This window comes from Mobula birostris, chromosome 2 (genome assembly GCF_030028105.1).
Source record: "Mobula birostris isolate sMobBir1 chromosome 2, sMobBir1.hap1, whole genome shotgun sequence".
Lineage (NCBI taxonomy): Eukaryota > Metazoa > Chordata > Chondrichthyes > Myliobatiformes > Myliobatidae > Mobula > Mobula birostris.
Genome location: NC_092371.1, coordinates 122,426,559 through 122,450,536, shown reverse-complemented (window position 1 = coordinate 122,450,536; position 23,978 = coordinate 122,426,559). Strand labels below are relative to the sequence as shown.

General features: G+C 44.3%; 1 long non-coding RNA gene and 1 other non-coding gene across 2 annotated transcripts in view; one reads left to right on the top strand and one right to left on the bottom strand.

Moving 5' to 3' along the window:
- The window catches only part of LOC140209248 (uncharacterized), a 44,867-nt gene extending 30,607 nt beyond the window's left edge, over nt 1-14,260 (bottom strand). Inside the window, exon 1 of the long non-coding RNA XR_011888973.1 lies at nt 14,053-14,260. This is a non-coding gene — a long non-coding RNA (uncharacterized lncRNA). The remainder of the gene's footprint in view (nt 1-14,052) is intronic.
- trnastop-uca (transfer RNA opal suppressor (anticodon UCA)) lies at nt 7,515-7,601 on the top strand. The gene has a single exon. It is a non-coding gene; the product is annotated as a tRNA-Sec (tRNA).
- Nucleotides 14,261-23,978: the final 9,718 nt, after the last annotated feature.

The window sequence follows — 23,978 nt, the reverse complement described above, 5'->3', positions numbered from 1 at the left end:
CCCATCTGATCAGCATGAAGACTAAAGGCTTTTCACTGGATGTTGGAACATGTGACAATAATATAACAATTACTTGCGCTAAACCCAAGCAAGTACATCAACCCCTTATCCCTCGTGCTTTAATCTTGTTAACTCTGTGCGACTTCATCAAAAGCTCTCCCAGAATCCCATGAATCTTTTGAGTGGGATTAATAGAGATAGGTTCGCAGTGGCCAGCATGGACTTGACGGGCGGAAGGTCATGGCTCCGTGCACTACATCATGAAGGCTATGGTTATGAAATTACCCCCTACCCGCAATTTCTTTTGCTTTGACCTCAGGGGTTTGAAACGAGAGGAGACAGGTTTGAGATAACTGGGTAACTGATGGAGTACTGGGTTTGATACGTGCCGTGCAGAGAGCTGGCCTCCCTGGCAGATGTAATTGCTCTTTAACCATAGAGAGAGAGAGAGAGAGAGAAGGGGGAGACAGAGGCTGACGTTAAATTCTTGTCAGGAGGCTCCGAACAGTTCAGGATTTACGTCAAGGAACCATCTCTAAATCATAAAATCCTAAAATATACTTGGTCTATTTCTGTACCAGGCTGGGGGCTGAGCAGTGTAAAGAGAGTACGTGATTCGATCTTTCCATTTTGGTGGCCGTTTATTACAAGAAATTGTGTAATAGCGAGAAATTCCGCCGTGCATCGGTACAATTAGCCATCAATAACACGTACGTCCGCTTTATTCCATTTTATACGCGTATGACTGTGCAACAGATCATTTGGCAGCATCCAAAGCGTTGTTTCTGCGTTAGTGGATGCCAAGTTTACCAGCGACATTCAGTTCATGACAGCTTTGAGCTGCGTTGATCGCAATTCTTTGCACTATTTTCTTTCCCCCGACTGCTTCAGTGGCGCCCTCTCCACTGTTCGTCCCGTGTCCACCTGCAGCCCCGAGTCCCAATGCTGGTTGGAGTGGTCCAGCCTGCCGTCCTTTAATCTGCCTCCCTCCACCTCCTCGCCCGCTGCCGCGATTGACATCATTGTCACAGCTTCGCAACTCACTTACGGTCAGCGCAGCGGCCGCGACTGCCTGGAATCGGCAGCCAAAGGGTGTGAGTCACAGGCCAAACTTCTGCAGTTCCCAGCAATTCCCAATGCTCCCGGCTGAGTCACCTGGAGAACCGGATGCAGGGAACGCGCACATACTCTCCCGGGAGCAGCCGCACCAAACAGACTCGCCAGAAGGGACGCACAACAACCTGCTCTTAATCTGAATCATTGTCAGAAAATGCTGAAGTATTCAGCCCCTATGGAAAGGGAAACAGTTAAGTGCTGAAAGAAGTTTAAGTTCAAGTTTGTCATTAAACCATATGGATGAATATAGTTCAAAGTAAATTTACTATCAAAGTACATATATGTCACTATTTTTGTCATTTTCTTGCAGGCATACTTAATAAATCCAATAACCATAATAGAATCAATGAAAGATTGTACCACGGGGCAGACAAACAGTATGCGAAAGACAACAAACTGCAAATGCAAAAAATAATAATATATAAATAAGCAATATATATCGAGAACATGAGATGAAGAGTCCTTGGGAGTGAGGCGATAGGTTGAGAGTCTGTTTCAGTGATGGGGCAAGCGGAGTTGAGTGAAGTTCTCCCCTTTGGTTCGACAGGTTGAGGGGCAGTAACTGTTTCTGAAGCTGGTGGTGTGAGTCCTGAGGCTCCTGTACTTTTCTTCTGATGGCGGCAGTGAGAAGAGAGCATGGCCTGGGTGGTGGGGGTCCCTGATGATGGATGTTGCTTCCCTGGGACAGAACTTCATGTAAATGTGCTCAATGGTGGGGAGGCCTTTACCCATGATGCACTTGGCCATAACCACCACTTTTTGTAGAGTCTTCCATTCAAGGGCATTGGTCTGTCCATACCAGGCTGTGATGCAGCCAGTCAATATACTCTCCACCACACTTCTATATAAGTTTGTCAGAGTTTTAGATGTCATGCCAAATCTCCACAAGCGCCTAACCACTCACCAGTGGAGTCCAAAGGAAAGCTTATGAAGCAATGTGTTTGGCACCAGCTTGGCTGCAGGAGCTGCCAGGAGGATATTCAATGACGTCCAGCCGCCTTTGGGGCTCCACTCCGGATTTGCTGTCTAGGTTTACTCCTGTAGCCTTCTCCTCTCCCGATGCTGCCCACAAGGCAGTGCGGCTATTTACCCATCGCTGGAGATCTGGTTCACGAGCACCATGACCTGTCCACACACAGGTGGGCCTGCGTGCGATGTGTGCCGGGGCCAGACCTCCTCCCTGTCCTCTGAAGTTTATATTATATATAATATAGCCCAAGTCCCTGTGTGTCATGGCCTGTAGATGCGATGTTGCATTTCTATAAGACCACATGTTTCTTTCAGGTTCTCTGGTTTCTACTTATGAACTTGCATGTCTTACTAATCCATTCATATTACATTAACTCACAACTTAAGGTGGGGTTCTGGTTCTATTTCACATTTTATCTACCAGATCCCTTTTCCCCATCTGGTCCTGACACATCCCTCCCCACTATTGGTACTATCTACAGGAGGTGTTGCCTCAAGTTGGCAACATCCAGTACCAAAGATCCCTCACCATGCATACCATGCCACCTTCTTGCAGCCACCAATGGGCAGGAGGTACAGAAGCATGAAGTCCCACACCACCAGGTTTGAGATCAGCTAACCCCGTTTCAACCTGCACAACACTAATCCCTAAAGTTCAGCAATACTATGTCCACTTTGATTACTTTGCACTAAAATGGACATTGTTGTTCTCATTATGTTCCTGTAAAAACTTCTCAAAGTTCAAAGTAAATTTATTATCAAAATACATACATGTCACCATATACAACCCAGAGATTCATTCTCATGCAGGCATTCACAGCAACTACAAAGAAACACAATAAAATCAATGAAAGACCGCACCCAAAAAGATGGAGAAACACCAATGTGCAAAATACAACAAGCTGTGCAAAGACAAAAAGAGAAAATAATAATAATAATAATAATAAGTAAGCCATAAATCTTGAGAATATAAGATAATGAGTCCTTGAATGTGAGTCTGTAGGTTGTAGGAACAGTTGTGTTGGGTTGAGTGAAGTTATCCCCTCTGATGGTTAATGACTGTTCCTGAACCTGGATTAAAAAATGTCTTTATTCTGAATGCTGCTTATATAATGTTATGTGCCAGTGATGCTGTTGCAAGTAAGTTCTTCATTACACCTGTTCATGTGTGTTCTTGTACGTATGGGAATAACCATGACTTGACTCAACATGACTCAACTCAATCTGCCTTTCACCTTTCCCCTGATGTTTGCTATTATCACCTTTCATACTTCCAGCATTGTGTTCCTGCTTACCTCCCTCCTAGTTGTCTCCACCTTCACCCTCTTCTTCTCCCACCTGGCTCCACCTGCTCATCATTATCCTTCACCCCTCTTCTGTCCACCAGTCTCTACTTGCTCCTGTCTCACCCTCTCCTTTATATCTTTCCTCTTCATGGTCCTGATGAATGGCGTTGACAATGCTGCCCCCTCCCACAGGCGCTGTTCCACTACTGAGTTACTCCAGCAGACCGTTTGCCTTTTCTCTGCCCTTTTATCCAATTATCTTAAACATATATCCTCTGGTTTCAAACCCTGGTTTGCTTAGCTATGGTAACCTAGTGGTTAATTTACTGTGTTTACTATATACAGGTCTGGGGCAATGATCTAGTGATGTCAATCCAATTAACTGCAGGAATTTTTAAAAATGAACAGTGGGATATATATTTCAGGGAAGTATTGTAATGAAGTATAGGTCCACCAATCCGTTTCCTCAGTTCATGGAAAAATTAGATAATTGCAATAAATATTTGTATTGCCCATGAAGTCCACATCCAAAACATGTACATTTTATAAGAGATAGAAAGAATTCCTCCTTTCTTTTCCAAAACCTCTCAAAACCTTGAACATCTCTATTAAAAAATTTTAGTTGTGTTCAGGTGTCAGCACCTGAATTATTAAGTCTATTTATCTCTCCACTGCTGTTGCCTAACTTGTGGTGTATTTCCAGCTTTATCTATTATTATTTCAGATTTCCAATAACTGCATTTTTTTTTGCTTTTCAGTTACGATTACACAATATTTGGTTCATATTAATCCCAGTTCAGTGGAACTCTCTATTCCTGATTTCAGTGTGACAAATCTTTCCGAGGTTTTTATATCCGTCATGAAGTTAGGTGCCCGGAGGAGGACTCAGAAATTTAGTTGGGATCTTCTTGGTAGCTTATACTGGGATACAATCCATGCATATTTTTACTACAAAGTTTTTGGCTGCCAATCTGAATGCATTACACAACAATTGAGCAATGTAAATGTCAACGCTATGTTTGGGCACTCAGTCGTCAATAGCACCCTGGGGAATTATCCACTTCCAACTGAAAGCTGCATTTAATTTTGAAGAGGTCCCTTTGACTTTTAAAACCGTAAAAAATAAAAGGGTGTCAGTAATTGAAATAGAGAAGTGAAAGAATTCAATGGAATGTAGAGAGTAGTTGGTAGAATACTTGCCCCTGTTTGAAATCCTGAACAAGAGTTTGGCTGGGCCATTTTACCTGGAGGGAGTAGGAATTACTTCTCCATGGTTGTGAGTCTCTGGAATTGTCTAATCCAGAGAGCTGTTGATTCGAATCCATTGTATATATTCAGAACTGAGATTCTTGGACTACAGGATGTTAAAAAGGTTATGAGATTGTAGCTGAGGTCAAAGATCACAGCAGCCACAGTCTTACCGAAAGGATGAGCTGGCATGAGGTTTTTAAGTTTTTTTAATAAAAGATACAAATAATGGTTACACTGAGTCCAGCACCATGATGGGCATGTGGACAAGAAGAAATAGAGTTACAAGACACTGCAGATGCTGGAACCTGGAGCAACAAACAAACTGATGGAAGAACTCAGCAGGTCAGATTGCAACTGTAGAGGGGGATGGACAGTCTTTTCAGGTCCCAAGACCCTTCGGCTGGACTGGATGAGGAAAAGTGATCGCTGCGAGAAAGATCTCATCAAATGTTGTGAAAGGAGTGGTTTAATTACGGGGCCAGTAATCCAGAGGTCACAATGAGACATTTAAGCTTGGTTCTTCAAATAAATCTGGAAATAGAAAGCTCATAACAGAAAATCCAAGAAACTACTGGCCAGTTTATTTTTCAAAATCATTCAGTTCAATATTTTCAAGCTCATCAGTTCAGTTCACAAGGAAACAGTTTCCCAGGATAGGAATGCAGACTACTACAGGACATGCACTGAAGATAAGAGGCGGAAAAGATTAAAGGAGATGTACAAAGCAAATTATTTGAAGAGAGATTTGTTGGAGACTGGAATGAGCTGCTGGGGTTGGTGGTGGAAACAGATACAATCCGTGCCATTTGAAAGGCTGTTAGACACATGGGAATGCAGGGAATTGAACGATATGGACCAGGTACAGGCAGAGAGATTTAGTTCTATTTAGCATCATGTTCAGCGCAGACACAATGGGCTGAAAGACCTGTATCTGTTCTACCTTCTAATGTCATTTATGAAGTCGTCACCCTTACCAACTGGCCTCCTGGAATTAAATAAAAACATCAAATGCCATGAAACTCAACAGGCCAGGCAGTATTTTCAGTTTGTGTTGTGGACAGAGTGCAGGTGAACTCTGTGAAATGGTCATTCAGTCCATGTTTGGTCCAAGAAGGCCATATGTGAGCACCAAATACAATCAGCAGCTGGATCTGAATCACTGCCTTGCCCGGAGACCAAAAGCCACCTTGAATTCCAAGCTCCCCCTTCCATGTTCACACCAATCTGACTATCCTCAGCCTTCTCCACTGCCTCACTGAGGAAACATACTAAGCAGAAGTAAAGCACATCATGTTCCACTTGTATTGCCTGCAGCCCAATGGTATGAACACTAATTTTTCCAATTTCAGCAACTTACATCCCTGATGGCATGAACATTGACTTCTCAAACTTCCACTAATGCCCCACCTCCCCCTCATACCCCATCCATTATTTATTTATATACACACATTCTTTCTCTTTCTCTCCCTCTGTCCCTCTCACTATACCCCTTGCCCATCCTCTGGGCTCCCGCCCCCTTTTCTTTCTTCCTAGGCCTCCTGTCCCATGATCCTCTCATATCCTTTTTGCCAATCACCTGTCCAGCTCTTGGCTCCATCCCTCCCCCTCCTGTCTTCTCCTATCATTTTGGATCTCCCCCTCCCCCTCCCACTCCCATTTTCAAATCTCTTACTAACCCTTCCTTCAGTTAGTCTTGATGAAGGGTCTCGGCCCGAAACGTCAACTGTACCTCTTCCTAAAGATGCTGCCTGACCTGCTGCATTCACCAGCAACTTTGATGTGTGTTGCTTGAATTTCCAGCATCTGCAGAATTCCTCGTGTTTGCCCGTGTTCTTTGTCCACTTCTACCAGTTCACCAGGGTCTCTTTCCATTTGTTGCCCTTTTCTCTCTCTCTCTCATTACTGTCATTGCTCAACCCCACCACACTACATCACCAGCTCCATCTTCCCTTTGCCCACATACCTGGGTTTCTTCTCCCTTGGTTCACTTTTTCTATCCCCTCCCCCAGCTGTTTTTATTTGCCAAAACAAAAGTTTTTCTAGCATTTGCAATTATTACCCACTAGCCTCTGTCTCAACACTCTCTCTTTCCTCCCTTTTCGCCACCTTGTTTCCATCTGCCCATCATCCCTCGCCTGACTTGGTTCCACCTATCACCTGCCACCCCCTGTCTCACTCCTCCTCCCCACCTCTCTATATTGCCTATCCTTCCCTCTGCATGCTCAGCCCTTATACAAGGTTGCCACCTGAAACATTGACGGTCCCTCAACCATAGTCCACAGATGCTGTTGGGCCTGCTGAGTTCTTCCAGCACTTTGTTTGCTCAAACCTTATCAGCGATGCTCAGGTCCTAGGAATGAAGAATGAAAGAAGGAAGATGGAAGAAAACGTGAAAACAAATTATGATGGCTAAAATACCCTAAATCGTATTTATGCAAATGACCTGCAGAATCAAACAATGCAGAAGGAGTTATTTAGACCCAATTTTCTGATAGTTTTTAAGAGCTACTCAAAGGAAACTGCAGTTTTCATTATGGAATATACATATCCGTGCCAAGTTACCGTGCTAAAAAGGAGTAAAGTTCTGTGCCGTTATTCGGCAGCCATCCTGCAGGATATTCCGTCGGGACAACGTGATAGAGCTGCTTACAAACTAAGTATAAGGTCTTGTATACGTATCAGCCAATCACGTGGAACCTTATTTACATATATTTCCAACAGAGAACAGTGATGATCTGGACACTATTAAGGGCTGTGAATTCTGTTTCATATTTATTATTGTCAGTAGAGAGGGACTATAGTATTAGAATGGAACACCAAGTTAATTATTATAAGTTAAAAGAGTAGGAGATTTTCATGCTTTATATAGCTGTGATGTAGAACTTAAACAATGCCCGGATGATCCTCAGTGGTCTGGGGTGCAGGCTTCAAACCTGTAGCTGTCTAGCGACAGAGTGGTTCAATTCCACCTTTCGGGCGCCCCGTGTTGAACATTCCATCATTCTTTTGCTATTAGCATATCGCTGCAAACAAGGAACATAGAACCTTACCACACACACACTATGTCATAGGAACTCGGGCAGCATCGCCCCAAAACGTCGACTCTTTATTCATTTTCGTAGGTGCTACCTGACCTGCATTTTGGGTGTGTTTTCCTACATTTCCAGCATCTATACAATCTCTTGTGTTTATAACAAAGTAACCAGCCCATCAACTTTCCTTGTCTGCACTGAGCAGGATGCTGAACTAGACTAAACCTCTTCTGATCCATATCCCACCATCCCAGCATTTTGATGTGTCAATCTAAAAGCCTCTTAAATACTACTTCCACCACTGCACCTGGCAACCCATTCCAGGGAGCTACCGGTCTCTGTGTGTAAAATACAAATGTGCACATCTCCCTTTAACTTTCCCCCTCACCTTAAATGCATGTCCTCTGAGGTTTAATGTTCATATCCTACAAGATAAGATTCTGACTTTCTACCCTAACTATGCCTCTCATAATTTCAGCCTCCATCCTGCTGAGTAAACAACCCAACTTCCCTAACTTCTGACAATTTCTTCCCATTTCCCCCTTCCCTCTTTTTCCATTCCCCATTCTGGTTACCTCTCACCCCGTCACTTCTCCTTACCTGCAAATCATCTCCCTCTTTTGGTTGCCCTCCGCTTTTACCAGTCTGTGCACTTTTCCTATGATTCTTCCTTCTTCAGCCCTTTACCTCTTCCACCTCCCCTCCCAGTTTCTTACTTCATCCCCCTCCTCACCCACCCACCTTCCCTATCACCCGTCCCCTACCAACTTGTACTTCTTCCCTTCTTCCCATCATCTTATCCTGGCTTCTGCCCCCATTCCTTTCTAGTCCTGGTGAAAGGGCTTGGCCCTCAATGCCGACTGTGTATTCCCTTCCTTAGAAGCTGGGCTGACTTGCTGAGTTCCTCCAGCAGTTTTGTTGGTTTTGCTCAAGTTTTTCCAATCACCCCTTATAGCTCATACCCTCTAATCCTGGCAGCATCCTGGTAAACCTCTTCTGCATTCTTTCCAGTGGTTCCATGTCCTCCCTGGAACGGGGTGACCAGAAATGTGCAATATACTCCAAGCTTGGAGTGCAATATTTTGGCTTTCAAGTTTATCCTAGAATCAAATAATCATTTATCACCACTGTTTAGGGTCATCTTGACCAAAGCTGGGCTTTAGTAACTTTGGATTTTAAATGAAAATGAATTGCAAATACTGGAAAACTGAAATAAAATCAGGAAATGCTGGAAAAACTCAGGAAGTCAGGGTAGCATCCGAGAATCCAAGTGGACGTTTCAGGTTCTGGTGCAGTATCTGTGACCTGAAACATTGTTTCTCTATCCACAGGTGTTGTAGAACCGATGAGTGGTTCTAGTGTTTTCTCATTTAATTGGGGTTCACCAACTCCCCAAACTCTAAACTAGGTGTTCCCAACAGCTTTTATGCCATGGACCCCCTATCATCAACTGAGGAACCCCAGCTCTAGAATGAGAGCCTGTAAAGATGATTTCATGCCTGGATACATACACAAGTCCACTAGCCCTGACCTTGAAACCTTCACGTGCATTCCTGATTTGCAAACATCAGACCTTCGATTTTAGGGCACAGGATTCAACAGGGGCACACTGGACCAAGTGAAAGCAATTGTGGCCTTGGACTGAAATGCCTCAGGAGCCTCTCAGTGGAAATTCCCAAGGTCATCAGACATTTGTTACAGAACGGGTGTCCAGAACCTTGGTCAGGGAGGGGGGGATCTTATTAGGAGGAAGCAAATCTTTGGATTGAAAGGTGAGTATATTCCTTAGGCAGCTAAAGACACAACTGACAGTGGAGAGCACGAAGAGAATCAAGATGTGTCCAAAACTGGAGGAATACAAGATACTTGCCATGCAGATGGACATCCTGGTCTTCTTGTTATCCTTAGGCAATATTACCTGAGATTACTCAATAAGCTACTTGAGAGCCCATAAATAGATCAACAGAATGAAGACCATCATCCTCGACCTTGAGGGATAGCCACGATGATGAAGATTACTTGAGAAGGAAAAATAATCTGCTTATCACTGGGCTACAGTTGATGGAATCTTGTTGTATACCAATTTAACACTGCTGCTTTGTACAAATGTACTTTACTGGTAGGTAAACCTTAAGGGCCTTCAGGGGTTTCCAGGTGTCTGGGAACAGGAGGTAGCAATCCTGTCTTTGTCTTCCCCAAGACCATGAGACATGGAAGCAGAATTGGGCTGTTTGGCCCATCAAATCTGTTCCGCTGATTGATCATGGCTGATTTGTTGTCCCTTTTGACCCTATTCTCCAGAAACTCAAGCATAGACTAGGGATGGGGAACCTTTTTGAGTGCATGTCTCCAAATTGGCAATTCATTCATTCATTATGTGGTGTGTTATGTGACGTGGGCGATCATAGTCCCATAGCCATGATTGTTCTTGGCAAGTTTCTCTATAGAAGTGGTTCGTCATTGCCTTCTTCTGGGCAGTGTCATTACAAGACGGGTGACCCCCAGCCATTATCAATACCCTTCAGAGGTTGTCTGCCTGGCCTCAGTGGTTGCATAAACAGGCCTTGTGCCATGCATCAGCTGCTCAGACGATCAGATGACCATCCACCACCTGCTCCCCTGGCTTCACATGACCCTGATCGAGTGGGGGGGGGGGAGCGGGAGGTGACAATGCAGGTGTTACATCTTACCCAAGTGTGACCTGCAAGCTAGCAGAGGGAAGGAGTGCCTTACACCTCTTTGATAGAGATGTGTCTCCACCGCTAAATTGGCAATAATCTTCCCAAAATGTCCTCTCATGTGCCATGGTCTCTACCAAAGGAGTTGTATATTTAACACCTGCTTAGCCCCATGATCAGTGTCACGGGAAGCCATGGGAGCAGTCGATTGATCAATTACCAACAAAAATGCCTGGGGCATTCTGGAGTACCGAGTTCAATTCTGGCACCATCTGTAAGGAGTTTGTACGTTCTACTCGTGACCACATGGGTTTCCTCGGGCTGCTTCAGGTTCCTTTCTGAAAAGAGAGATGTGATTGGTGATTCAAATATACTTATTTATCACACACACTGAAATCTACTACAGTGAAATGCATTGCCATGTTCACTGCCAGCACAACCTAACGATGTGCTAGGGGCAGGCTGCAGGTGTCACCACACATTCCGGTGCCAAATAGCATGTCCACAATGTTCAGCAGAGTGGCACAAGCAACAACAATAACAACAGGAGCCACAAAATAACAACAGAACAAGCCCCTTTTCTCCCACTCACACACACAGACAGGCCTCCAGCCTACAATCCTTGGCCCAGACTCACAGAGATTGGGCCTCGACTTCTGGATACGTCATCCGGCCTCCAACTTGCAGGCTCACAGACAATGGATACACCAATGAGCCTCCACCTCACAGACTCACCGAAATCGGGCCTCCACCTCACAGACTCACAGAAATCGGGCCTCCACCTCACAGACTCACAGAAATCGGGCCTCCACCTCACAGACTCACAGAAATCGGGCCTCCACCTCACAGATTCACAGAAATCAGGCCTCCACCTCACAGACTCACAGAAATTGGGCCTCCACCTCACAGTCATTAAGCCTCTGATTCACAGATACACAGACATCAGGCCTCCAACATCTGGAGACTCCAAATCAGGGGGCTTCAACCATCGAGCCTTGACTTCCGACTCATCATGGTGAGTTTTGAGGTGGGATTTTAGGGAGAAAGAAAGGCAGTGTTGAATGGCATTAAGAATGATGTTTTTTTACTAAAGCAGTCAAACTACACAAGGGAATATTTCCACATGGGATTCTGGTGATCCTGGATAATCTGCATTTATTTCCCCTCGTGCAATAATATGTGGGCATTCAAACTCAACCACAATTTTACATGTTGTTTACTTTTTTATACATTACAATATTTAATGTATCAAATTACAACAGAACTAGTTCTGAAGTGGAAAGTCACTCTCAGTTTTAGTCGTAAACATATCGACATTCAGAAAGAGGAAGTTTTAGTGGTTTTGAAGCACATCATGTTGAGTAAACCCATGGGATGGGATCAGATATATCCCAGCAGACTATGGGAAGCAGGGGCACAGAACTGACAGGACTCCAGAAGAGATTTTTGTATTTATGATAGCCATGTGCAAGGATGGCTAACTTTGTGCCATTATTTAAGAAAGGCTGCAAGAACACAGCAGGGAACTACAAGCCAGTGAGCCTGACATCAGGCTGGGGAAAGTTGTTGGAGGGCTTGCTAAGAAACAGGATTTTGAAGGGCCAGGAAAAGGTTTGAAGAGAAATAGACCAAACAAAGGCTAATGGGACCAGCTTAGATCGGCATCTTGGTCAGTATGGCTGAGCTGGGTTGAAGGGCCCGTTTTCCTGCTGAATTATGCTACGATACTGAAGGCTTTGCTAATGATTCCACAAATAAAAAATCACTGCAGGAATTATAGGATTTGTTAAAAATCCTCTATATTTACCCTTCATAAAGGCATGTTTTTACATCTAACTGGAAATGACAAGAGATGCAGGAACATCTGAGCATTGCTCAATTATGCCGGTGAGGGAGGTAAGCATGCTCCACCACAATATTCATTATGATTTTCATACAGATCAAGAATATAATTCAGAAAGTGACCACTATCTCTACTTGCAGATGTCACAAACCTTGTTCACAGCTAAGTGCACTAGTTACAGGAAGAATAGGCCACTAACATGAAGAGAAACCTCCAAAAGGACCACAACCTTGTCGTAGGGTGTGGAGGCTTGCGTGCCTCAATGACCCAGAGAGCTATGTTGGCTGGAGTCAGGTCCTTGTGCTTTGGCTCTCGGTCGGGTCACCCATGCCAAACAGGTCAAATAGTAGAGGGCCAGACCAGGAGCGGTCCACCGGAACTCCAGGTTTGGGGGTTCAGCTCAGGGCTGATAACCCTGATTGGTCAAAAAAGAAATGGTTGTGGAAACAGCAGTGAAGAATCCTTCTATACAGACAGAGATGGAGGAGCTTCACTGCTGCCCTGGACGCCAGTGGTGTAACGGTCAGTAAGTAAGTATGAAGAGAATGGTTGCTGGACTAATAATCTGTGTTCAAATCCGAGCAGGGATTTAAATTCAGTCAATAATCTGGGATAACAGCTGGTCTTAGTAACCACAATTTTTACTGGCTGCTTGTTGTAAAACAGCTGCGTAATTTAGTAGTGTCTTTGGGAAAGGAATCTGCCATCCTAACCTGTTCCGGCTGAATGTGACACCAGACTACTCCATGTGGTTGATTCTCAGAACTGGTCATCATGACTACCTCCTTAAGAGTAGTAGTAATATTCATATCCCAATAAATGAAGAAGAGGGCAGTTCACAGCTGGATTTCTGTAGCTTGCTTTCAAATTGGCAAGAGTCATACAGTTTAAACAGGCCCTTTGAGCCACTGACTGCACCCTATCCGCTAACTGACCTGCCCAACAAGGTTCAATCCTAACCTCCAATGAATGGAGTTTGCATGTTCTCCCTGTAGCTACGTTGGCGTCATCTGAATGCTCCAGTTTCTTGAAGATGTGCAGTTTGCTCGATTAGTTTGCTGTTTCTTTAGCATTTTGCCGTTTCTTTAGCATTTGTCTGTCTTTTATGAGGCCGATGAAAGACAGACAAATGTCTTCTGCTAGCTCGATACTGAACCCAGTGTGCACGCAAGGTGCAAGGAACCGGCCAGGTTCCAACTTAGGACTACCCGCCTTGAAGACCAGTGCTGATCCCAGTACACCATCGGGCAGCTTGCTAAGTTATGTGCAGGTGAGTGGCAGAAATGTTGACGGAGCTGACAGCACTGTGGAGAGAATGAAGAAGGACTGGTGTAACTAGGTGTTTGATAGTGGACGTGAACACGGTCTGTTTCTATGATTCTATCCCACTCGCATTTGATCATCTGTCTTTGGCCTCCACAATGCGAGCTAGAGGAACAGCCTCACATTTTCAATCTGGATGTAATGCGTCAGCCTGACTCAGTACCAAGCTCAGCAATGGAGACATGAGGGACTGCAGATGCTGGAACACGGAATAACAAATCATCTGCTGGAGGAACTGAGTGGGTCAAGCAGCATCTGTAGGAGGAAAGGAATTGTCAGTGTCTTAGGTCACAACCCCACATCTCGCCACTCTCAATCCTGATACAGAACCTTGCCCTGAAAAGTCAATGATTAATTTGTTCCTCCAGCAGATTGTGTGATGCATCGAATTTAACCATTTCAGATAACTAGCTTTTCCTGTACCAGTCAGACTGGTCAATCTTGATAGAAGTTCATGCAGCAAAGAAATTAACTCAGATTTTTGTTCTCCAAGGTTGCTGCCTGACCTGCTGGGGTATTTCCAACACTTTCTATTTTTATTTTATTCTTCTTACCTGTGGTATTGGTTTGCATTTCCTGTTAATAGTCTGCCCGCAGTTCACTGGACCGGTTCAACAGTTGGTGCAAAGACGTGAAAATCTGCCGACACTGTAAATCCATTCAACACACACGAAATGCTGGAGCAACTCAGCAGGCCAGGCAGCGTCAATGAGAAAGTAAACAGTCAACATTTCGGGCCGAGACCCTTCATCAGGACTGTATCAACAGTTAGTTCAGTGAATTCACATAATTGCATGGCTGGTTACGTCAGCCATTAATATATCCATAAGGTTAGTCAATAATTTGTGTGTGCATATCTGTATCACTCCTCCAATTTCCCCTTCAGCTCACATCTGGCTTTAAAACTTTTTTTAAAAGTCCTGTTGGCCCCTCAAGGTATGCTGAGAAATAAAGTCTGATTCAATTTTATGTATTAATGTCACAAACTGTCTTTACAGCACAGCTGCCCAGTCCCTTTAATGTCAGTAAACTTTGAGTTAAATGTTTATCATTTGTCTGGCTACAATTATTGCTCGGGAAAATGAATGACTTATCATGTATAATAATTAATAGGAAATTAAACTTGAGATCAGTCTGCCAACAAAATTAATTACTTCCTGTGAGAAACACTGAGTTTCACACATGCTATTTTCAAACAAGAAATGAATTTAATTTTTATCTTGGTACTCTGCATGCACTGGGCAGAAATGGTTCAAGTTGCTAGTTCCCAAACATATTCTCAAGGACAAGCAGGGATAAGCAATAAACGCTGATTTACACTAATCTCATGTTATTCTCCCCACATTCCCATTTATGACTACGAATGCCACAGTACCTTTTCCCAGTGTTGTGGAGTCATAGGGATATACAACATGGAAGTAGGTCCTTCAGTAACCGTCAACCACCCCATGGCAATAATCTTATATTTATCCTCTCCAGAGTCTCATCATCTCTTCCCAGATTCTAGCGCTCACCTACACACTAAGGACAATTTACAATGACCAATTAACCTACCAACCTTTACATCTTTGAGATGTTGGAGGAAAATGGAGCATCCCGAAGAAAGAAACGTACAGTCATAGGAAGCATTCCATACCGACAGAGTCCAAGATTGGGATCAAAACTCCGTCAATGGCACCTCCTAATACTCCAGTACAGAAAAGAATAGATGATCATCTGTCAAATGTGAAATGTCAATACCACTGAAGAGTTACCTGGATTTGAACCAGGGACCTTTATGTTGTGTAGACACATGTTCTACCACTGAGCCATTCCTTCCCCATCCTTTCTGATTTATCCCACACTTATGGTATCCTTAAAGTAGCTTGGCAGCAGATAGAAGTTAGATTTATATAAGGAGAAAGAGGCTGAATTGGGAATAGAAGATAGAGTCATAGAAGAGTACAGCACAGAAACAGGCCCTTTCGCCCACGCTGAGCCATTTAAACTGCCTAGACCAATTGACCTGCACCAGAACCATAGCCCTCCATACCCCAATCATCCACGTACCTGTCCAAACTTCTTTTAAATGTTGAAATTGAGGCTCGCAAGCACCAATTCTGGTGGCAGCTCGTTCCACACTCTCACCACCCTGAGTGAAGTATTTTCCCTTCAAGTTCCCCTTAAACATTTTGCCTTTCACCCTTAACCCATGACCTCTCATTGTAGTCCCACCCAACCTCAGTGGAAAAATCCTGCTTGCATTTACCCTGTTTATACCACTCATAATTGTGTATACCTCCATCAAATCTCCCCTCAATCTTCTACATTCCAAGGAATAAAGTCCTAACCTATTCAATCTATCCCTAGAACTCAGGTCTTCCAGTTCCAGCAAAATCCTTGTAATTTTTCTCTGTACTCTTTCAATCTTATTTACATCTTTCCTGTAGGTAGGTGACCAAAACTGCGCATAATACTCCAAGTTAGTTATGTGTGAAAGGGTATTTAAGAAGCCAAAGACAAAGGAGAAGGCAACAGTGCGAGGCAAAGTGAAAGAGAATTAGTGCAATAAAATGAAAGGTTTTTTTTTCTGAATGCACATAGCATCCATAACAAAATGAATTGATTGTACAAATAGAAATAAATAATGATGATCAGCTATCTATCACCCAGGCAGAATATGAGGTATGATTCTTCTCATTTACAGTTGGGCTCATCCTGGCAGCAGAGAAGGGTGAGGACAAACAGGTCAGGGTGAGAATGGGAAAGGAATCAAATCAAATCAAGTTTAATTATCATTCAGACCATGGACACAGTCGAATGAGACAGTGTGCCTCTGGGGCCCAGTTGCATAACATACATTCAGAATAGTGAGAAAGGAAAAAACACACACACACACACACACACACGCACACACACACATCGTTATGCAAGAACACACATGTATAGTCCAAGTCCCTGAGCGACATGCAAATCGATGGTACAGCTCCCGGCAATCCAGCCTGTCGAACACTAGACAGCAGCACTGATGAGAGAGACCAACTCCCAACCAAGCACAGACTCCATGCTATGTTGTCTCCAGCATCATCTCTCCTGGGCTGCAGATGCAGGTAAGCCTGCTTGAGGCTTTGTCCTCATATTGAAGTTGAACCAGCATGAAACCAAGAGCTAAGGATAGCCATTATGACAGCATGCAGGCTCTCAACAAAGCGGTCTCCTAGTTTGCGTATAGTCTCGCCAAAATTGAGGAGACCCACATTGCAAGTACAGTACAAACACTATAGGCTTACAGTTTTGTTCTCTATTATTAGAGAATGACATGCTTGCTTTGAAGGGACTGTAGGGAAGGTTCATAAGGTTGTTTCTTGTGATGAAGAGGTTAATGTGTGAGGATTTGGGCCTAACTCATTGGAATTTAAAAGAAAGTTTGCATCTCCAGACCAAATACCAACCTGACTTGGTGTCGTATCATTGAACCTTTATGGTTGCTAAATCAGAGTTTTAGAGGTCCATTCAGTATTGTGGAAGCCTCTTCCCTCCACAGAGTTGTGAGGTTCACTGAGGTTTCCCACTGCCTCACAGATACCTGAGGACCAGTAACCCATTTTGGTCTTGTTAGTGACATCTACAAGTGAAGCATGGGTAAAAATTTTCCCCAATATCGTTCAATTCCCTGGCCCTGACCGCCTCATTTTCACCATGGATGTTCAGATCCTATACACTTCTATTCCCATCGAGAAGGCCTCAAAGTTCTCTGCTTCTTTCTTGACAAATGTAACCAACCAATTCCCCTCTGCCACCACCCTCCTCCATCTGGCAGAGCTGGTCCTCAGCCTCAACAACTTTTCCTTCAGCCCCTACCCATTTTCTCCAAACGCAAAGCGTAGCCATGGGCACTTGCTTGGTCCCCAGCTGTGCCTGTCTCTTCGTTGGCTACGTAGAACAGTCCATGTTTGAAGCCTTCCCCCGTAATGCTCCCCAACTCTTCCTCCGCTTTATTGATGATTGCATTGGTACTTCTTCATGCACCGATGCTGAGCTCACAAATTTCATCAACTTTGCCTCTAACTTCCACCCAGGCCTTAAATTCACCTTATTCATCTCTGATGCCTCCCCTTTTATAAACCTACAGATTCTCACAGTTATCTTGACTATACCTCTACTCACCCTCTCTCCTGTAAAAACGCTAGTCTCTTTTCTCAGTTCCTTCGCCTCCGCCAAATCTGTTCCCAGGACATGGCTTTCCATTCCAGGAAATCAGAGATGCCCTCCTTCTTTAAAGAATAGAGTTTTCCTTCCTCCACAATAGATGCTGCCCTGACATATATCCCCTCCATTTCCCGAACGTCTGTGCTCACCCCATCTCCCAACCGCCTCAACAGTGATAAGAGTTCCTCTTGTCCTTGCCTATCATACCATCAGCCTCCATATCCAACACATTATCCTCCACAGCTTCCACCATCTCCAAAGGGATCCTACCGCTAAACATACCTTTACCTCCATTTCCCTCTCCTCTTTCCGCAAGGATCTCTCCCTCCATAATTTCCTTGTCCAGTCATCACTTCCCACTAATCCCCTTCCTGGCACTTATCCCTGCTAGCCTCATCCCCCTACCCACAACTTTATATTCTAGCGTCTTCCCCCTTTCCTCTCAGTCCTGAAGAAGGGTCCATAGATGCTGCCAGACCTGCTGAGTTCCTCCAGCAATTTTTGTGTAAGAATGTTTGTTAATCTTGACCTCATAGCCATAAAGTGTAAAAGGAGTGTGTGAGGACAGAATAGGGTGTGGCTGGAGCATACAATAGACAAGGGTCCTTTGTTTGTCATCTGTATCAATGATCTGGATGATAATGTGGTTAACTGGATCGGTAAATTTGTGGAAAACACCAGACTGGGAGTGTAGTGGATAGTGAGGAAGACTACCATGGCTTGCAGAGAGATCTGGATCAACTGGAAAAACAGGCTGAAAAATGGCAGATGGAACTTAATACAGGCAAGTAGTAGCTGTTATAATTCTGTAGGACCAACCAGGGTAGGTCTTACTTAGTGAATGGTCGGGCACTGAGGAGTCTGGTAGAACCAAGAGATCTGGCAATACAGGTCCATAATTTGTTGAAAGTTGTGTCACAGGTACATAGGGTCGTAAAGAAAGCTTTTGGCACCTTGGCCTTCATAAATCAATGTATTGAATACAGGAGATGGGATGTTCTGTTGAAGTTGTTTAAGACATTGGTGAAGCCTAATTTGGGTTATTCTCTGCAGTTTTGGTCACGTTCCTACAGGAAAGATGTAAAGGAAAGTTGACAGAGTGTGGAGAAAACTTACAAGGATATTGCCAGGTCTGGAGGACATGAGTTATAAGGAAAGATTGAATAAATAAGTCAGGACTGTATTCCTTAGAACATAGAAGACTAAGAGGAGATTTGAGTGAGGTATACAAAATTAATGGGGGGTGTAGATAGGGTAAATGCAAGCAAGCTTTTTCCACTGAGGTCGGATGAGACTACAACCAGAGGTCATGGGTGAAGGGTGAAAGTTGAGAAGCTTAAGGGGAATATGAAGGAACACTTCTTCACTCAGAAGGTCATAAGAGTGTGGAATGAGCTCCCAGCACAAGTGGTGCATACGAGCTCAATTTCAACATTTAGAAGAAGTATGGCTAGTAGGGATATGGAGAGCTATCCTCCTGGTGTGTGTCAATGGGACTAGGCAATCTAAATGGGTTTGGCATGGACTAGATGGGCTGAAGGGCCTGTTTCTGTGCTGTAATTCTCTATGGCTCTATGACTCTAAGACTGCATGACACAGAATGCAGTCAGCTTCTGAAGAGGGGAACTTTTACTCTGAACATATCTGAACTTTTACTCTGAACAACACCCCCATGCATTAACAGTAATTTTAATTAAGATAAAAAGAACATCGATTGAGAAAGAAAACCTTGCTGGAATACAGGCTGAGATAACATTTTAAGGTTACGTTCTGGACGTCAGAACTCAAGAGGAAGCAGGTGCTTTCCTATTGATAAATGGAACAAAACGCCAAGTCACTAAGGCAGAGAGATAATTCAATTAAATGCAAGGTGGTTTGAAACTTGAGTCAGAATCTAAGCAGAAATCCAAAGAAAGGAATGTATTTAAGAGAAAGCTATCTTGCTTAATTTCCAAATCTAGTGCCAAATATCACATGACATACTTTAAATAATTAAAACATGCTGTTCTTGCAGAGGAGGCTATACAGTTATTCCACATCCTGGTCAGATATACAGATGTTGATTAGCCCCCAAAATCTTTTGAAGCATTTTTAATACCAATGGAATAAATGACTGTGAGAAAGGAAGTTTGGAAGTAAACGTGAAGATTGTCACGGAACTGCCTCCTGTGCCCACGAGAGGAGTTGTGTAGCTGTGAGAGAACTAGGCAACGGACAGCAGCAAGCCCGGGAAGCTGTTGCCACCATCTGTCTCCTGGAGGGGCTAGCTAGGCACCACAGCTTTGGACGTCATGGAAAATGTCTGCATCACAAGCGGAAAGAAAGCATGCACCTACACATGCCCACTGCCCCCACCAACACCCCCCAAGAAGCACACGAGCTGCCGTCTTTAGTCAGCCTTTCAAACTTCCACAGATTATGGGCTGCCAGCTCTGTGAATCACCACACAGATACAACTGGTGATTATGTCAGCAGTTTATTCATAGTCTGCCTTTTCATTAACTTTCAGCTCCTGCCTCCACCAACCTATGGAGGGGAAAATGGTCCAGTAAAATTAAAATACATGCAAAGTAGGCAGTGATCCCATGGTCTCACCTTTCTCAGGCAATAGTATGTTTTAGTCCACATTTTGGAATTAATATCTAGGATGGGATTGGAAGAGAGTTTCTGTAATAGTAAATAAATTGTTCAGAAACAATTGTCAATTGATTTATGTAACAAACTACATAGGAGTGATTACAGACTGGAAACTAATCAGAATCAAATTTATTATCACTAACTTGTACGTTTGTAGATTGTGAAAGTATCTAATTGAAATTGTAGTTTTGTGGCAGCAGTACAGGTCTATAGATTGCAAAAATAAATGCATTCATTCATTCATTATGTGCTGCGTCATGTGACGTGGGCGATCATGGTCTCTTGACCATGATTGTTCTTAGCAAATTTTTCTACAAAATTGATTTGCCATTGCCTTCTTCTGGGCAGTGCCTTTACAATACAGGTGACTCCAGCCATTATCAATACTCCAGAAGGTGTCTGCCTGGCATCAGTGGTCACATAACCAGGACCTGTGATGTGCACCGGCTGCTCGTATGACCATCCAGCACCTGCTCCCGTGGTTTCCAGTGACACTAATCAAGAGGGCTAAGCTGGTGCTACACCTTGCCTAAGGGTGATCTGCAGCCTAGTGGGGGGGAGGAGTGCCTTGGTAGAGACACATCTCCAACCCATCACCCAATCAAAAATAAACAAATTGTGCAAAATAGAAGGAACAATGGCAGAGTGATCATAGGTTTATGGACCATTCAGAAATCTGATGGCAGAGGGAAAGAAGCTGTTCTGAATTACTGAGTGTAGGTCTTTAGGCTTTTTTTATATCCTTGCAATGGTAGCAACAAGAATTGGGGGTGTCCCTGATAGTGAGGGTCCTTAGTGATGGATACCATCCTCTTGACGTACCACCTCTTGAAGATGTCCTCAGTGGTGGCAAGGACTGGGGTTGTGGAGACTGCTGAGCCTACAGACATGTTGACTTTGTCGTGGAATCAAAAGGTTTGTGAGGCCTATATATGCTGTAGAATGCTGGTTACCTGGGAGTAATTAAAGGCTGTTATCTAACAGAGGAGTTCAGCTGGTTCTGACGTACAGCCTGGAATCTGTAAACCATTTTGTCTTTTTGTATTTCTGTAGTTGCAGAAGAGATTCTGCAAATGTTGGAAATCCTGGCTTCTATCCCTTTCCTTTCCAGTCTTGATGAAGGGCCTCTGCCTGAAATGTCAACTGTTTAATCATTTCCATCAATGCTGTTTGACCTTCTAAGTTCCTCCAGCATTTTGTGTACATTTCTCTATATACAGTGATTTTGCTGATTCTAAGCATGGAATGCATACACCCGTGCCACGTACATCAGAAATTACAATGAGGATAGACAACCAACAAAAAGTGAATTCCTTGAGTCTACGTAAGACAAATGTAAGAGCAAATAAAAACAAAGCGGATGCTGAAAATCTAAAGCAAAGCACTCAATAGGTCAGCAACGTCTGTGGACAGAGAAACAGAATGAATGATTTAGGCCAAAGGCACTGCAACAGAACAATTGCAAACATTAAAGAGACGGAGTCGCGAGAGACTGAAAATGCTGGAATCTGGAGCAATGCACAAGGAGCGGAAGGGTCAGGCAGCGACTTTAGAGAGAAATGGACAGTTGGCATTTCAGGTCAGGACATTCATCTGGGCGCTGTAGAAGGACCTGAAACGTTAATTCCATGTTTCAAGCACTTTCTATTTTTGCTTCATGTCCATAGGTCAAATATAACTCTCCCTTAGGCATTCACCTTCATGAGGTGTGGAACAATGACCCCTTAGTGGACCTAACTTGTCCCCTGTAACTATGGTAGCTTATGATTCACAGTCCCAGGGAGAGATGAAAATTCAGTCGTGAACTAACCGGTTTGGAGAAGGGGAACTGATCTAAAGATTCTCTGCCTTCATGTCATTGCATTGTCTCTTTGTGCTTCAGCTGGTATGTATTTTTGGCTTTTTATTTCCTATTCTCGTCTGTTTCATTTCCCTCTTTAACTCCACTGACGTTTCCCTAACTTAACAAGTGCACTTTGATGCACAATGTTTGCACGTAAAGCAACATTATTATAGCAGCTGAACAACTTAAGCATGTTCAAATGCTGAAGGGAAAATCCAACACTCATCTGAGGATGGGCTTACCATTGTCACTGCAATGCCTTAACTTTATGTAGGAAGAAAGACAAGTGAGACAGCCTAAAGCACAGTAAGAGAGTTGCACTATTGGCAGCATGAATGACAATGGGCAACAACTGCTCGAGCTTTGCATGGTCCATGAATTGTGTGTCACCAACACTTACCTCCAGACCAAAGCTCAGCACAAAGTGTCTTGGTGGCATCCCCGCTCCAAACACTGGCACCAGCTAGACCTGATAATCACAAGACGCCATCACCTGAGAAACGTGCTCATGACTCGCTCCTTTCAGAGTGCCGACTGCGACACGGGCCACTCTCTGGTTTGCTGCAAGATCAGACTTTGGCCGAAGAAGATGCACTGCGCCAAGCCACCAGGCAAGCAGCGCATCGATGCCAGTAAGACACAACACCCAGACAAAGCTGCAGGGTTCATCAAGTCACTGGAGGATGCTCTCCTTACAGACCCACCAGGAGGAGATGCTCAGCAGAGATGGGATTCTCTCAGGGACACTATCCACAGCACTGCCCTCAAGGCCTTCGGGAAGAAATGGGGCAAGACACAGGACTGGCTTGAAGCGAGCTCAAGTAAGCTCACCGCTGTCATCGAGGTGAAGCGTGTTGCACTACTAGAGCACAAACGGCACCCCACCCAGGCAACACTGCAAGCACTAAGGACAGAAAGAACCAAGGTCCAGGAAACAGCCAGACGCTGTGCAAATGACTACTGGCTACAACTATGCGAAAGCATTCAGTCATCATTTGACACAGGCAACATCCATGGAGTGTACGAGGGGATCAAGAAAGCCATCGGGCCAACCCAGAGCAAGACAGCACCATTGAAAACCATAACAGGCGAGATCATCAATGACAAAGGCAAGCAGATGGAGAGATGGGTGGAGCATTACTCTGAGCTCTTCTCCAGAGAAAACAGCATCTCGGACAGCGCACTAGATGCCGTGGAATGCCTGCCTGTCATGGAGGAACTTGATGCATTGCCGACTGCTGAAGAGCTGAGTAAAGCCATCGACAGCCTGCCAACTGGAAAGGCACCAGGACTGGATGGCATTCCACCAGAGGCCATCAAGTGCGCAAAGGGCATCCTGCTAAACCACCTGCATGAACTACTGTGCCAGTGCTGGACAGAGGGAGCAGTGCCGCAAGACATGAGAGACTGCAACATTGTCACCCTATATAAGAACAAAAGGGACAGAAGCGACTGTGACAACTACAGGGGAATCTCCTTGCTGAGCATCGTTGGGAAGGTCTTCGCCCGCGTGGTCCTGAACAGACTGCAGCAAATAGCCGAAAGGGTATATCCCAAGTCTCAGTGCAGTTTCAGGTCAGAACGCTCCACAATCGACATGATCTTCTCCCTTCAACAGCTACAAGAGAAATGCAGAGAGCAAAGACAACCACTCTACGTCGCTTTCATTGACCTTACGAAGGCCTTCAACCTTGTGAGCGGAGACGGCCTGTTCAAAATCCTCACCAGGATTGGTTTCCCCCCGAGGCTCCTCAGGATAGTTTAGTCATTCCACACAGACATGAAGGGCGTCGTTCAGTTCGACGGCTCTTC